Source organism: Callorhinus ursinus, unplaced genomic scaffold (genome assembly GCF_003265705.2).
Source record: "Callorhinus ursinus isolate GAN/ISIS: 27379988/994484 unplaced genomic scaffold, GSC_fseal_2.0 scaffold23, whole genome shotgun sequence".
Taxonomy (NCBI): domain Eukaryota; kingdom Metazoa; phylum Chordata; class Mammalia; order Carnivora; family Otariidae; genus Callorhinus; species Callorhinus ursinus.
In genome coordinates, this window is record NW_027397085.1 from 22220808 (window position 1) to 22237906 (window position 17099).

The 17099-nt window shown below is 43.4% G+C and overlaps 1 long non-coding RNA gene across 1 annotated transcript; it reads left to right on the plus strand.

Moving 5' to 3' along the window:
• Positions 1 to 7918: 7918 nt before the first annotated feature.
• LOC141374933 (uncharacterized) lies at positions 7919 to 16313 on the plus strand. The gene is made up of 3 exons (XR_012382147.1): positions 7919 to 8369; positions 9337 to 9412; positions 16202 to 16313. It is a non-coding gene; the product is annotated as an uncharacterized lncRNA (long non-coding RNA).
• Positions 16314 to 17099: the final 786 nt, after the last annotated feature.

The following is a 17099-nucleotide window of genomic DNA, read 5'->3' on the forward strand; positions in this document are numbered from 1 at the left end:
CACATCCTCATCAACATCCGTCCTCTCCTGACTTGTAAATTTTAGCCATTCTGACTGGTGTGAGCTAGTATCTCATTGTGGTTTTGGTTTGTATTTCCCTGATGTCGCTCAACTCTAAATCTTATTTAAAAGCATAGACTCAGTCAAAGACAACTAACGCAGCCCAAATTTCCTTTCTTGGGACAGAATTGTATTTCTTTAAGAAGGTCCCACAAATCTATCATGTATTAATCATTCTTAGGACTATCCTCAGAATGCCTTCCAAATTCTTCAAATTTCTCTTCAGCCACTGAAGCATTATGAAATGACAAGTTTACGTAGTAGGAAGTCATCAGTAGGTGAAAGAAACCGACTGGTTAACTTAAGAAAAAAATGGGGAGGATTTATCAGAAGACTATGGAGGAGCCCACCCAAATACACAAAGCTAAAGAACCAGGAAGGACAGAAACCAAAGCGGTTTGGTATATGTCTATGTAGCAGGAAGTGATAAGAACTATCTCTCAAGGGTAGCACTCTCAGTGTGCAGTGTGGCCAACTTTTGGCCAGGAGAATGAAGGATACCTTGACTGACAGTCCCATCAAGAGGAAGAATGGATGCCCACCACCCCCCTCGCCCCAAGGAAAACTGAAGTGCTGGAACAGGGAATATGCTATGTTAAACCCCACTTGAAAACAATTCTCTAAAAAAATCTTTCTACTATAAAATTAGAAAACGTTTGTTGTAGAAAATTTGAAAAATGTAGAATAAAAATAAAGAAAAACATACAGTCACCACAGCCCCTGGAGTCCCTAGCTGTATGCAAGACCTCTTATAGTTGAGCCCTGAGTAATAATCATTCAACCCGAGATTCCCTGCAGTATAACTTTCCCCACCAGCAATATTCCTTCTTTGGCTCTGATCTCCTTTTTTTTAATTTTTTTAATATTTTATTTATTTATTTGAGAGGGAGAGAGAGAGAGAGAGAGAGAGAGAGAGAGAGACAGAGAGAGCACAAGCCGGGGGAAGGGCAGAGGGAGAGGGAGAAGCAGGCTCCCCACTGAGCAGGAAGCCTGATGCGAGGCTCGATCCCAGGACCCTGGAATCATGACCTGAGCAGAAGGCAGCCGCTTAACTGACTGAGCCGCCCAGGCGCCCCTTGGCTGTGATTTCTACCTGGCTCTTCCTTCTCTAACTCCTTCATAGGCTTAACCATACACACAAACCTCCGTGCACTGTAATGGAACATGCTGTTGCCATCTTTCTAGCCAATCTTCCTCCTTCCTCTGATTTAGAATTTCAAATCCCAAAATTGAGCATAGGACATTGATGGATGGAGCATCTGAGCTCTACACCTCCCTTACCTGGCCCATTTGATTAGTGGCAACAGCTCAAATAGAAAATTCAGACCCCAAAGTATGTTTTGAGTCTGGATGATTCCATTTGGCTGAATCCCCAGACAAAGGAACTGGAGAGTTATCAAATACCCACTTTCCTTTGGGCTGGGCACATGCAGCAGGCTGAGAATCCTAATGCCTTTGCAGGAAGTAACCTCACGCACTTCACCGCTATCCCAGTCTACAATTGTCCTTCACGCATCCCAGGCATCACTTCACCACGTGCGAAAAGAAGTATCAAGATCTTTCTCTTTTTAACACCATCATGGAGAAATAGTTGCTGACCAAAAAGGTTATAGGGAAATATGACTCTTCTTGAACAGGAGTCTTATTTTGCAAAACAGATGTGTTTTTGGAAAGATACATGTAAATTATGTGGGGATTTGTTTTGTTTTATTGTTGTTAGATTACCTAATACCCATTTCCCCCACTGGCAAATGAGTTCAGAATGGCTTCATTTCCACCTAAGCTTCAGTCTTTAGAAGCATGATAATGTGGCAGCTAAATGTTCTTGGCTCTTGAAGCAGCGAGCCTGAGTTTGAATTCAAACTTAATGTTTTCCAATCCCCTTTTTTATAACTGTTACACAGAGTCTGTCCTCTCAGTGAGTAATGCATGAGCGCTTGGCATAAAGTAAAAACACCATGAATTGTTTTTTTATTATTATTTTTCATAATTTTTTATTATTTTATTTTTTATTATTATTACTTTGAGCTCTTCTTTAAATTTCTGTGCTCTCCAGCTATGTTAAACCCCACTTGAAAACAATTCTCTAAAAAAATCTTTCTACTATAAAATTCGAAAATGTTTGTTGTAGAAAATTTGAAAAATGTAGAATAAAAATAAAGAAAAACATACACACAAAAAATGACCCTTGGAGGTGCCTGGGTGGCTCAGTAGGTTAAGCATCCAATTCTTGGTCTCAGCTCAGGTCTTAATCTCAGGGTTGTGAGTTCAAGCCCTGCGCTGGGCTCCACACTTGGCATGGAGCCTACTTAAAATAAAATAAAATTAAAAAAAGACCCTTAGTCCCACCTCTGACCGATAACCATCCCTAACGTTCTGATGTTACATATGCATATAGATGCCTTTTCTTGTACTCAGTTCTTCAAAGTACTAAAAGAACTGTTAATTAAAGGGACCCTGCTCATAAAAGTGTATCCTTTTTTAGATTGAGATATAATTCATTTACCATAAAATCCACCCTTTCAAAGTGTACTCTTCACTGGTTTTTAGCACATTTGCAAAATTGTGCGATAATCACCACTATCTGATTTCAGGCCATTTTCATCACCCCCACAAGAAACCCCACACTGATTAGTAGTCATTCCCTATTCTTCACTCCCTCCAGCTCTTGGCAGCCACCAACCTACTTTCCGCTATAAAGATTTGTCTACTCTAGACATTTTAAATAATGGAATCAGACAATATATGGCCTTTTGTGTCCAGCTTCTTTCACTAAGCAAAATATTTTCAAGGTTTATCCATGTTGTAGCATGTATCAGTACTTCATTTCTTTTTATGACTGAATAGTATTCCATTGTATGGGTATAATATAATTTGTTTATTCATTTGTTAGTTGATGGATATTTGGTTTGATTTCACTTTTTGACTATTACAACTAATGCTGTTGTGAACATTCACGTACAAGTTATTGTCTAAACATATGTGATAAAAATCTTAAAAAAATCTAGATCTCTAAAATGCTTTCTAGAGAGCAGTTTAAATTCATTATTAAATATTTCAGGGGTGCCTGGGTGGCGCAGTCAGTTGAGCAGCCAACTCTTGGTTTTGGCTCAGGTCGTGATCTCAGGGTCATGAGATTGAGCCCCGAGTCGGGCTCTGCGCTCAGTGTGGAGTCTGCTTAGGACTCTCCTTATGGCCCCCACCCTCTCTCTCTAAAATGAATAAATAAATCTTTAAAAATTTTTTGATCATAGAGAAAAGTATAGAGAATAATATAATAAAACCAAGGACCTATCACACAAATTAATAAATTGTAGTATTTTAACATATTTGTCCCAGACCTGAATATTACACTGGGCATGACCTTTGAACTCATCTCACATCCCATTTCCTTCCACCCCCGCTGAAGTAACCACTGAACTAAATTTAAAAGGTAGTTTTTCTATAAAAGTATCCTCAATGCTATATTTTTAAAATTTACCTGTGTTGCTATGGGTTGCAGTGGTACATTTTCTTTAATCTGCTGTACAGAATCCATAATTGATTTATCCATTCCCCTACTGCTGGAGTTTTAGGTTGTTTCCTGGGTTTGTTAGCATAAATAATGATGCAGTGAACATGCTATGCATGTCTGCTAGTGACTCTAGACATGAAATGGCTGGACTGTAGAATATGCACATCTTCAGCCTCAACTGATTCTGCCAAACAGCTCTCAAAGTCAGCTTTTCTGATTCGAGGCACACTTATATATGGTCTGACTGTGTCAGTGTTGTTTATACGGATTGTAAACCCCTTGACTGCAGAGCCCATGCAGTCTTTAACACGCTGAATGGGCAAAATTGGTTTGGGTATTGTGGGAAAGTACAGAAAGAAGACAGATGACACTGTGTTATAGGTTGATTTGGGTCCTCCAAAAAGACGTTGAAGTGCTAACCCTCCAGTACCTGTGAATGTGACCTTATATGGAAACAAGAGCTTTGCAGATGATCAGGTTAAGAGGACTGTGTTCTTACTAAAAGGGAAAATCTGCACACAGAGACATAAACAGAAGAAGAACACCAACATGAAGGCAGAGATTGCAGTGAAGCATCTCCAAGCCAAGGACCACCACCACGGATTTCCAGGAAACCGCCAGAATCTAGGAGAGAAGCCTGAAACATATTCTCCCTCCCAGGCTTCAGGAGGAATCAACCCTGCTGACACCTTGATCTAGGACTTCTAGCCTCCTGAACTGGGAAGACAATGAATTTCTGTTGTTCAGAACACCCAGTGTGTGGTAGTTTGCTGTAGCGGACCCAGGAAACACATGGGAATGAGTCATCCTTGCATCTGAACTAAATATCTAAATATCAATGATGCCAAGTTAGCTCTGGACGGATAGCTGCTTTGACATCAATTTCTCTTCCTCTTGTCACCCTACATGGTTGCTTTTTGATTTTTGTTTTGCTTTGTCTTTTTTAGCTCTTTCCTATAGCGATTTTTTTCTTAAGGCCTAATGCCACGCACTGAGCCCTTGAATTTCCTTTGATCTTAAAACATTGATAAAGCTCTTTCGTGATTAGCTAATATTCAGTTTAACTGAGAGCACTTCCTTTTTCCCTGCTTAATATGTAAGATCTTTTTTCCAGTTTTGGTACTCAATGATTTATGTTGCTCATAAGGAAGATACATTAGGCTTAAGAGACACCCTGATTCGGAGGTGCTGCTGGGTTCAAGAGGAGACTCTTAGAGAAAACTTGCCTGCAGAAAATGTGTGGGAAGAAAGTATTGGTCAAGAATTTTTTTCTTTTTTCCTTCCCATGCTTAAGACATGTTGATCCAGTGGGAAAGATACTTCTGGGGGTGCAGCATGGGCTCCTTACTAGAAAGTTGACTGGAAAATCCATAAAAGAAAGACTGGAGGGGAAAACAAATTGATGGCTCCCGGGGGGGGGGACACTCACGGGGATGGGGGAAATAGGTGATGGGGATCAATTAAGGAGGGCGCTTGTGATGAGCATGGGGTAAGGCACAGAAGTGTTGAATCACTATATTGTACGCCTAAAACTAATATTACACTGGATGCTAACTAACTGGAATTAAGATAAAAACTAAAAAAAAAAAAAAGGAAGAGTGGAGGCAAGTTTAGACAGAGTAAGGCCTCGCAAAGCAGCAGAATAGAAAGGCCTAATTTATTATACATTTTGAATAGCTATAGGAGACTGGAAAAATTGGTTATGGGATTCTGTACGGCAGTTCATAAACGAGCCAGCAGGGCATGGAGCAACATGGGCAGATCTCAAAAACATAAAGATGTTCCCGGATACTTACAGTACATAGCAAAAACCGTGTTTGTAATGTGCATGCATAAAATTCAGATACCCACAGCATAGAGGTCACTTCTAAGGAACCCCAAGAGCAGACAGTGAAGGTGGAATTTGGAGGCACCCGGAAAGTGTTAAGGCTCTCTGCTGACCAACACACCACATACTCTGTTGGGTAAGTTTATGTACATTATTCCGGAATATCCCAATCATCTCAAGAGGGAGATAATTTTATCATCTCCATTTTATAAGGGAAGAAACTGAGGCACAGAGCGAGTAGTAAGTAGGTGTGTCCAAGATCTCACGGCTGCTGAGTCCCAGCTCCAGAGCCTACGCCCTTAAGCTCTGCACTGCTGGACCCTCAACAAATGTTACAAATACTGAACTGCCCGGGATATGACAAGAGAACGACTAGAGAGCGGAGCCGGGTTTCATTCTTCTGCAGGAAACTCCCTGGAAAGAGCAGGTGGCTTCTCGGGAAGGATCAGATGCCCACTTGACCCTCAAACAGTACCCTTGGCTGACAGGACAGCTCAGCTCTTCCATAAAGCTGGGAGAGGAGGGGTAAATGGCAGCATTTAGCTTTTGTGACTGAACTGGGGGGGGGGGCTTGGAACCCTTCCACCCACTTGAAAAACGGTCGCCCATCTGACATTAATAGAAAAAGACCACTAAAAAGCTTTGTGCTATTCTGTTCTCGTGGTTCTGGTCCCTCTTTGCCTTTGTTGCTGCTGGCATTTTATAAATTATGGATGCGCCTGGGTGTTGCTGTTCCCCTGTTTCCTCTGTAGTGCCGCTCGCTCCCCGCGCCTGCATCGCATCCTTCCTCTGAGCAAAGGACCGCACGGCCCAGACCCCACATCAGTGTAATTAGTGCGCTGCACGCAGCTCGGGTGTCAGGACCGCTTCCACTCACCGCCAGCCAGCCGCCAGCCCCTGTCACTCACCACAGAGTCAGCCAGGCGGCCCCCAGGCCAGCCGCACGGGCCCGGGTCGTGGAGAGGGGATGCTCCAGGGGGAAGCTCGGGGTCCCCCCACGACCAGCCAGGTCTGCGGATGTCTCCGGGGTTCTGCAGCAGCCTCGGACAGTATCTGATCTCAAAAGCAGAGTGTGGAGGGAGAGGAGGGCTGTTCATGTCTGCCCCTTGACTGGCTACAGAGGAGCTTGTGGAGCAGGTGACGGAAGGTGGGTGGCAGGCTCCTAAGGAACCGACAGCTGGAAGGGTTTTGGGGGGAACCACTGGACCAGTGTGTTCCCAGAGACGCCACAGGGGAGATGTGTAGCGTGGTAATGGAGAGTATCTGGGGTGGTATGCTAAGGAGACCTTTATTTAACAGCTTTGGGTTTTTTTTTTTTTTTAAGTAGATAGGTAAGTAGAGAGATAGAGATGATAGAGAGAGAGAGAGAATCTCATTCCTCAAGCCCACACTCACAATTTCATGGCAAGTGTTGCTAAAGTACATATACTCTTACATCCAGTTTTATTTTAGAGAAAAATTGTGCTCAGGTGAAATGCAGATATGGACAAAGGGCACACAAGGGACCGAGGTTTGGGAAGAGATGCAAGAGGGCCAGGGATTCCTGGTTGTTTGGAGGGCCAAGGATCCCTGTACAAACTTGGTGAAAGCAAAGAACCCACGCCACTCAAACACATACATAGCCTCACAAACTTAAGGTGCAAACGCAAGGGTTTTTTAGTTGCTCTGAAGGCTGTTCCTTGACCTTGAAGGGATCCATGGACCCCCGGCAGAGACCCTCTCAGCTCCATTGTGAACTCCTCACAGGCAGGAACCAATCTCTTCCTTCACTGTATCCCAGGCTCACAAGAGCTGCTCAAAAAAGTTGCTGAAGATGTCAGTGAGCTGTAGTACAAATCATTTCCCCCCAGAGCCAGAGAAATCAATGGATTTGCCCAAGATCACAGAACTAAAGGCACAAACCCATGTCCCCGGAGCCCCAGTGGCTTCACTACATGTTCCTGTCTCCCACACACCTCTGTTCTCTCCTTAAGCACCCCACTACTTCTTCTGCCTCTTGCCTATATCCACTCGCAAGAATCCAATACTTGGGGATTCCAGAGACAGAAGAAACAGTAGGAGGTAAGGAGGAAAGCAGGAAAGGGTCAAAGATGGTGTCAGGTTTGGCCCTGGGCCCTGCCCCATCCTCCCTGGCAAGCACCCAAGGAAGGGCCTTAACGTGAGGGTGGTGGCCCCAGGGCAGCCCTGTGTGCTATTTGTCAGTGATGGCAGGGAGGAAGGAGACAGGCATATAGATTTAATTTCCTGGGAGTGCTCTACCTAAGCCCCTTTCCCGGATGGTTATGAGATGCACAAAGTTTACATAAGAGACCCGTTAATGCTCTGTCTCTGGGGTTAATATTTAATTAGACAGTTTTAAAAAGTGCACACTATTACCGAGGATACTGCTTCACTGCTTGTCTCTTTCCTCTGGGATGCAGTGTGCAGACATAGAATTCTGAGCCCCTCATGGTTTCCATGGAAACCCTCACCACTGGTGACTCTGGGCCCAGCATAGGGGCCAGCGAAGGCCCAGTGAAGACCCCAGACGTAGAAGACTTACAAAGCTCTTGAATCTCCTCTGAGGGTTTGGTCAGAAACCATCCGGTTGACCACACACACCCAGGGTCAGGGACCTCACTATTCCAAAGGCAGCCTCTACAATTTGGGGGACATTCTGATGGTAACAGAGACCTGACACAGACTAGGATCAAATCAGTACTGAACTAGTGGTCTTCGTTCAGTAATTTGCAGCCACAGAGACCAAGTCTAATTCCTCTTTTCTGTAACTTTCTAATTATCATCATAATTTGAGCTCTTATATGTGGGTAGGTACTGTGTTAAGTAATTGATATACACATCTCATTTACTATACACACAACCGTGTGATGTAGGTATCATTAGCATTTTCATTTTACGGATGACCTGACGGAGTCTATACAGCGAGTTAACATCAGAATGATCAGAATGGGATTCCAACCAAGGTAGGTGTGTCTGACTCTCTATACCATCTTCTCTCTACCATATATGCCACACCACCGCCCACTGCTTCCCCTCAAGCGCCTCTGAGACATTTGAAGTAAACACTCATGTTCCCCCTTCCCTCCTGCCTCCTTCTTGGCTAAACATCCTCCGTCTCTCTAGCCCAGAGTACATGATTTCTGCCTCCTCCCCACTGGGGCCGGCCCTGGGTGATTCTCCTGTACCCACATTCCACTCGGTCTATGCCTCACTTGAAGGGGGGTGCCCACAACCGAGCCCAGAATCCCTGCTAGTTCAGAGCACATGGGTCTTTTATCCTGCTTCTTCAGTGCACACATTGCAGTGCAAGATGGAATAAAACTTCTGTTGGTTCCTATTTTCTGTTTAGGCTTAACTCAAACCCGAGTGTATTCTATTGCATGAGATTTTCTCGGTAAGTCATGGTTTCCAGTCCTTTTCCTTTGCATTTGCTTGTTTGGAGCGATGTATACACTTTTAACTTTCATTGCTCATTGCTTAAATTCCATCTTTAAATGTGGTCTGTCATTCCAACCTCTTGAGATCTGTAAGAACTTGGTACTCGCTGCATTTGTTCTCAATTCCCAATTCTCCGCTGTTCCCAATTATGATAGACCTGCCTTCCAGGTTTCTGAGTTGTTGATACACTCTGAACAGAAGTGGGGAGAGAGCCTGGAAGTTGAGACATGTTTGAATATTGCAGCTTTGCGTGGCCAGCCCGTGCCTGCTGTGCACCTGATATCAGTGTGGTGTTGGATAGCTCAATGCTCACAATCAGTGTCTAGCAACCCCTCTGGTGTCTCTCTGCTATTCTGCCAAGGCCAAGGACAGCAACTTAGTCCTGGCACAGCCCAGCTGGGACGCTGGGGAGAGTCCAAGCTTCCAAGAGCAATCCTCAATTACTGGGGAAAGGAGTCAGTGGATAAGTGACCACCTTCCCTCCTATCTTTCGTAGGGACAGTTCAGCTGAAGCACAGATCACGTGGTTCCACAGAGGATCCCCAGCGAGGCTGTGCTCCAATCGCTCCATGGTAAGCAGCTCACAAGGACATGCCATGTGTTTTGACTCTTCTTCCCAGTGTCTCATCTTCCTCATTCTTTCAGCCAGCCTTCCTAGGGTCACCTCCCAAAGAAAACACCTGCACCCAAGCTCGTGTCTCGGTTGTTGCTTTCGGGAAAACTAAACTGAGGCAGATATGAAGCTGGAGGTAGCAAAGAGATAGAAGACGGATCATTTCTGTTGTATTCCAGGATATCTTTTAAGATGTTTTATGTTTAAATTTTTCATTAAGAAAATAATATATTAAAAAAATAGAGGGCGCCTGGGTGGCTCAGTCGGTTAAGCATCTGACTCTTGATTTCAGCTCAGGTCATGATCTCAGGGTCGTGAGATCGAGCCCCACATTGGGCTCCACGCTCAGCCGGGAACCTGTTTGAGATTCTCTTTCTCCCTCTCTCTCTCTGCTCCCCCCTGCTCATGCACACACGCACATTCTCTCTCTCTCTCAAATAAATCTTTTTTAAAAATTTTAAAAAATAAAAAAGTAGAGAAATTTTGGGAACTAGAGAACAGAAGGGGAAAAATCTAGCCATAATACCATCACCTTAATAAAATTATAGTTGGCATTTTTAAATACTGTATTTCTTTTTGGTCCTTTCTGAGCATATTTTAATATCAAGAGGAATGATACTCTCTTTGCCACTTTGTGTTTTACATTTTCAACTTAATAACTTTATTTTTTCAATTTTATCAAATAGTCCTGAAGCCACTACTTTCAATAGTACTATTTAATAATTATCTCTATTTGTCAGTCTCCCTAGGGGTTTCTGACCTCTGAAGGGCTGGGTCTATGTCTTGCTTATCTTCTTCTTCACAGCATTGGCTCAGTGCCTGGCACATGTTAAGCGTTCATTAAGGCTCATTAAATTGATGAGCAGACACACCATAGTCTACTTTGGCATTTTTGTATGGTTACATGTGAATTGTTTTCAATTTTCAAGACCGTCATTCATGCAGTTGTGAACATACGGTATTTAGAACATCTTGGATTTTCCATTACCTCTTCTCTCCTGCATCTGTGTTGGCCTTATTCATATAACCAACTCTGGGAATCCAGTTCACATGAAAAGTTATGGAGCAGATGTTACCTATTTCATTGGCCCTGCAGCTTACAAGCAGGAGTTCAACTTGGATAAACAAGTCAGGCAGGTAACACTAAACTTAACCATCCTTATTGGAAGTTTCCAATAAGGTTATTCCATGCTAAGTAGTACTCCAAGGGAGAGGACACGTTTTAATTCCTTCCATTGGTCACAGACCTGAGCATGTCCAATTTGTTTACCTGCTGGCATCACCTAGTTTTCAAACAGCTTCTAAACACTACACCAATGAATAAATGATAATTCAATAATAGTAATAGGTTGAATTTATTTTTCACCTCTAATGTACCAGATACTTTACACATGTCATCAGTCACATATAATTGTCAAAGTACAATCCTCTCAGGTGGTTACTACTATTATCCCTATTGACCAAAGGAAGAAATGGGGACTCAGAGAGGTTAAGTAGTTAGCCCAGGGTTACACAGAAGAATCGAGAAAAAAATATAATTCCATTTCATAGAATAAAATTATTTTTTACCAAGAATGAAAATATTAACTGCTACAACTAGTTCTGTGCATAGGTGGAAAAGTCACCTTCCTGAATGGTATAACCTGAGGGATACTAAAATATTGTCCTGACCCCAAAACTTTATCTATCACTTTATCTTGCCATGGGGCCCAAAGATGCAACTATGAATTTGCTTTTTGAGTTATGGTATTGCCTGGAAACAGTCCTAATAAAAGAAAAATAGGACTGCCCTAGTTGGGGCAATATATTAAGACATTTGCACCCATCGACATATGAATTCAAGTTAGACTGTCGATTTAGATAATCCTGTGGTTCTCAGCTCTGGCTGCACATTATAATTATTGGTTCTGGAGAGCTTTAAAAACTGCTGCCAAGACCTCACCCATATCCCCTGAGATTCAGATTCATTTGAGCTGAGCTGAGGCCCAAATAGGCTTGAGAATTCCTGAGCTAGCTAGCCATTTTACAAGACACTGGAAAAAATGAGATGTAGAACAAACAAGGTTTGTAGAGAATGTCCATTATGATCCCAAGTAAAAGAGCAATTGTTTGTTTTTTTTTAAATTTTTATTGTTATGTTAATCCCCATACATTACATCATTAGTTCTTGATGTAGTGTTCCATAAAAGAGCAATTGTTTAAGTTCAATATTTAAGTGGGAAATACTTAACAACAACAAAACGCGGGTTGGAAGACATTGAAGATAAATTTTCTCTATGTATTTGCCTTAGACCAGCCTGTTTGGTTTGAACTTTATCTTGGAATTCCCAGTACTGTCTTCCAGGTTCTACCTAATAATAATTTCTCTGATGACAAGTGCGGTCTTAGGCTCTATCCTTAGTACAAGGTTCTAAGCCTGGGCTGAGTGTGAAGTGGGTGCAGTATGGGTCAGAGATGAAACTTGAGACCAAGCCAAGCAATTCATTCTATTCAGGTCCCACTATGACAGAGGCAATCAGAGAAATCGAAATCTGGCCTGAACGAACAGGATGGGAACTGTAGAGTCCAGAATAGAGAGAGAGGGGTTTGGATGGAAAACAGGAGGAATGGCCTGGAAAGGTATCCTCGAGCACTGACAGATGAGGAAGGAGGGCTTCTGTAGACACCTGTGCTATGACCTCAGGTCACCAAGAGGGAGCCAGTGAGGCCACTGAGCCAGGGGGAGAATTCTCCCATCCTCACAGGAAATTCAGCCAGGCACCTGAAGAAACAATGACTCCCTCTGGGTCTTTTTAAAAGATGAAGCAATGAATCTCACTTTGGTAGCAGTGTTTGAAATAATTAATTTTTGATTGTCTACTTTTTGCTAGATAGCCTTCAAATCATTTTATTATCTAATTTAATCCCACAATAACTCCATAACATAGTTACTATTATTATTTTCTGGGCTGGATATGGTTAGTCAGTACTCCACATCAATTTCCATCTTCTTTGAGGTACCTTTCTGCTTTTAAGAGGCTAGAAAGCTAATAGGTCATTTCCAGAATCCCTTGCAGCTAGGGTTCTAGATGTGAGAGAGATTTCATGAAGGAGATGCACTTGAGCAAGATTTGGAAGGCAGAAATGAAGTGAAAGGTAATTTCCTGCTATGGTTGTTGTTTTCAAACGGGCAAGAGAAAGTATAGAGATGCTAATGTCTCATCTCCAGCTTCCGGAGGCAGTGGTAGTGGTGGTGGTTTTCGTGGTCCGGTGTTCAGACTGGACACTGCATTGGTAGGGAAGACCTTCCTGGTCTCTGGATAGCAGCCAAGATGGTGTTTTCCAGACCTCACTTTTTCCAGAGGTGAGCTGTCTGATTGCTACAAAGGCCATAGCTCCCATAATATTCTGGGAGTCATTCCTACATGCTCAACTACAGACCTTACAACAATTCTGTAAGTACTTAATTCCCAGCATTAAATCCCTGTGCTTCAAAATTGCTGGGGTGATTTTAGTTTGTACTAAAACTTTTTTAATGGATAAGGAAATTGAATGGATAAGAAAAGCTATACCCTCTTAAGAGAATATAAATAGATGTACAAGACTGCACAGTAGTAACAAATAGATCCAGAATTCTATACTTCATTAAACAAAAAGTGCTCCAGAATTTCGAACAAGGGTGAGGAATTCACGGGCTATATTTCTAATAGATCTGACAAAGCAAAGTACTGCAAAGCCAAGTTCACATATACTCTCTTCCCACTTTTAAACCTATGAGTTGCACTTGTGATTGCGGTAAGTGCTTAACTTAATTGGTTTGCATCCATGCCGGGACCTCTGGGATGCCACTTACATAACTCATCCACAGGAGTCTGTCTTGCCAATAAGTACTTGCAGAGGCCCTCACTCAACAGCCACATTAAACACAGAGCTCTGTTCTCTGTAACTAGCTACGTGCCTACCCCAGTTCTTGGGGGTCAAAGGAAGTAAGGGCAAAGGAGTAAGAGTAGATTGACACATATTGAGCACTTACCCTGAGCCAGGCATTGCCCTACTACAGTACATTGTTTTCCAGTGAATCCTCACAGCCACCGTGGGCGGTAAGCATGATGATCATCTGTGTCTGGCGGGAAACTGAGGCACACAGAGATGACAGCCCCTGCCCGTGGACCCGGAGCCAGCAAGCGGCGGAACCTAAAGACTAACCCAAATGCTCTCTTACCTATAACGCTATTCTGCCTTGCAGTCATGCTCTGAATGCTTTCTTTAGTTCTATGGACCACAGCAAACTGCCTGAAATCCTCCCTGTAGTAAGGTCAGCCCTACACAAAACCACCCCCAGAGTGATGAATTGATTCCTTCCTGTGGGATCAGCCCTCATGCATGCGCCTTGCCTCACCCCGTCCCTGTCCTCTCCCGGGGCAGCGTCTTTCAGCTGTTGTTGAGCTGTGTTTCCAGCTGCTCCGAACCGGCCGGACCAGGCATGCCAGCCATACTAGCAGAGTTAACGGGGCTACCCTGGCTTGCTCCTCCGTTCATCTTCCCGGCAATATGGGACAGTCGCCACATGGGCAGTGGCTGTCCTCTTCACAGGTGTACGGGAAACAGATGTGTCTAGTTAGAGCACCAGTGTGTGGGCACAGAGAAAGAAATCAGAGACAGTACTAGAAGCTGGTCAGACCTCACCCTCAGCAGTCTCATGAAAGTTTAAAATCAGAGTAAACGCAAGGCCCTCTAAATTAGACAGCCCTCTTTCTCCTGACCAGCGTTTCTACCCGACTCCCATTTCTCCTAGAAATAGATCATCAGGAAGGCGAACATCTTTTTAAAATTCTGTGCTACAGAGAGCCAGACAAAGATGGTTCTGTCAAAATTACAAAACACTATACTTTCAAATAGCTGCTGAATTATTTAGTGACTTTACACTGTCCAAATGCTAGGCTCTTTGGATAGGCAATGTCTTGGTTTTCCTCCTATCTCTTTTGTTATGACATTCAGTAAATGGAGAGATATTGCTCTTCTTAATAATTTATAAAATAATAATCCACATTAAGGATCAAGCTCCTCTGATAGATTTGGGGTTTCAAATCGGGGAGTCAGGAGAATGAGCAGCTCAAAATTCTCTTCTAGTTAAGTGTTTGGTCCTGGCATGCTCAAGCTTAACTTTTTCAGTATTTGCTTCATTCTCATATCAACTTTTTCTCCTTCCTGTAACTTTTCTTTTACCTTATTGTGATGGCTTGGTCTGTAAACTGTACTTGCTCTCACTTCTTCTTCAGATCTATCTGATTCGGTCTTATAGTGGAATATGTCCTCTTAGAAGCAGAAAGTAGGACAGTGTGTTTTTGTCATGCACCTGATATTTCAAAGCTTCCCATTTACTTTGGCAAAGCCATTTTTTCCTTACCTGTTCCTAAAAGGAAGGAAGGAAGGAAGGAAGGAAGGAAGGAAGGAAGGAAGGAAGGAAGGAAGGAAAGAAAGTCGGAGGGAGGGAGGAAAACATTCAAGATGGGAATGGGCTTGTGTGTGTATTGTCTTCTCTCAAGGGCACACACACATTCCCTCACTTCTGTTCACTGCAAGGTCCATGTGACAGCTATAGAAATTATTTAAAATGACCAAGTATCCACTTTTCCAGAATCAGAGAATTCTAATAAATTCTGCAAGTTCCTTGAGAGCAGGAATCCTGCTTTTTTTCTCATTGTTTCCCTGACAGAGTTGAGTATAGTATCTTGCACGTCCATCCAGTAAATAGTAACTCAGAGCTCCTAGTTCTCACTGAGAACACACAGATGAGTGAGCCCTGAGTGTAAGTCCATAACCAAGTATGACCTGTGTGGTAGGTGCTGTGAAAACGGTGTGCCGCGTGGGAGAACAGAGGAAGGAGCTACTGACTGAGTCCACCTAAGGAGCACAGGGAAATGACCCAGAAAAAGTGGCATCAAGTGAGGACTTGAAGGATAATGGCATTTCCCAGGCAGAGTGGCAGCATGTGAGAGTCATGGCCGCTGGGAAATGGGATGACATGATGGGAAACATTGATACTTCTAATGTTTGGGACAGAGTATCCATGCAGATGCCCTGGGAGTATGGGCCAGAGTGGGGAAAGAGGCACTCTCTCATTCTACTGCCGGCTGCATTCAAGGCATATCCTCTATGGAGAAAAAATTGGCAATACCTAGCAAAAGTAAAAATGCACATCTCCTCTGACCCAGCCATTACACATCAAGTAATCTGTCCTAGAGATGCATTGTGAAATTACATATGTACCAGGTTACTCATCACCACGTTGCTCGTAAAAGCAAAAGTGTGGGGGAGAAAAAAACCCAATTCCACTAAGAGGGATCAGTTAAATAAATTATGGTACATCCCTAGAATGGAATACAGTGGGCAGCTGTTTATAAAAAGCAAACTCCTTATCTACTGACAGGGAAAATGCACTAGGATATATTAAGTATAATAAGACAAGTGAAGAACTACGCATAGTCTGCTACCATCTTGAGAAAAAAAGAACACATGAAAATACATATACATAAGTATATATTTACAAGCAAATATATACAAGCTTATAATTAATAAAACTTCTCTGGAAAGATATAGAAGAAAGTGATACTAGTGCTGGGGAGATGGGAAAAGAAAGCAAAGGAAGAATGCTCATGTCTTCAACTTGAACCATGTGAACGTACCACCTAGTCAAATAAATTGAATACAATGAAAATTGATGACAACAACCACAGAAAGGGCTGACATCATCAAACATGTCTTTCAGAACGGTGACAACTATGAGGAGCAACAACCAAAGAGACATGAGGCCAGAGGCAGGAAGACTAATTAGGAGCCATGGCCCCCACCCAGTCACGAGACAACGAAAGTCAGTGGAAGTGAGCAGGCAGCCCAGATTTCAGCTGTCACTTGAGGGTGACTCTACTTACCTTATTCTAAGCATTTACTGTAGGCCAGGCATTGTATACACATTGTATCCCCTTCTACTAGCTTTAGAGATTTTGCTGCCCCATTTTACAGATGAGGAAACAAAAGCTCAGAGAGGTTGAGTGACTTGCCAAGAAGCACACAGGTAGAGCATACAGGAGAACCCGGATGCAAAGCCCTCTCCCCATGCTATTCTGGGGGCTTTGGTCACACCAGAGCCAGTGACCAGCTCTGGGGACAACTTGCTGTGAATACAACAAGGGAGGAATCTCAGACAGAGCATGGCCGCCTTTTTGGCATCTCTGAAAGACCTCTGGAGCTCCTGAGGCCAATGACAGCTCAGGAAAAGAACCAGGGCATGTACCCTGGTCTGTGGGCTGGAAATCAGGCTGATCCTTGAGGGACAGATGGTTTCAATGCCATGAGACTGACTCTGAAACTTTGGGAGAAGCCCAGACCTCACTAAGACCCAGGAAAGCCAGAGGCTCCTGGTACCCTCTCCAGGGATTCAGTAGACTGGCTCCGGGGGCCTGCTAGGGCAAGATGTGCTTCTCCCTCCCCAGCAGGAAGTGCTAGGAAGGGGTTCCCCGGGGGGCCGTTTAGCTGGAAGAGCCTCCATATTTTCCTCTCCCATCTCCCTGCGGTATCAAGTGTGTGACTATTGATTTCCTCCCTGCATTTGTTTTTGTTATCCATTATTTATGGGATCATTTTTCCATCCTTCGTGCATGAAGGCA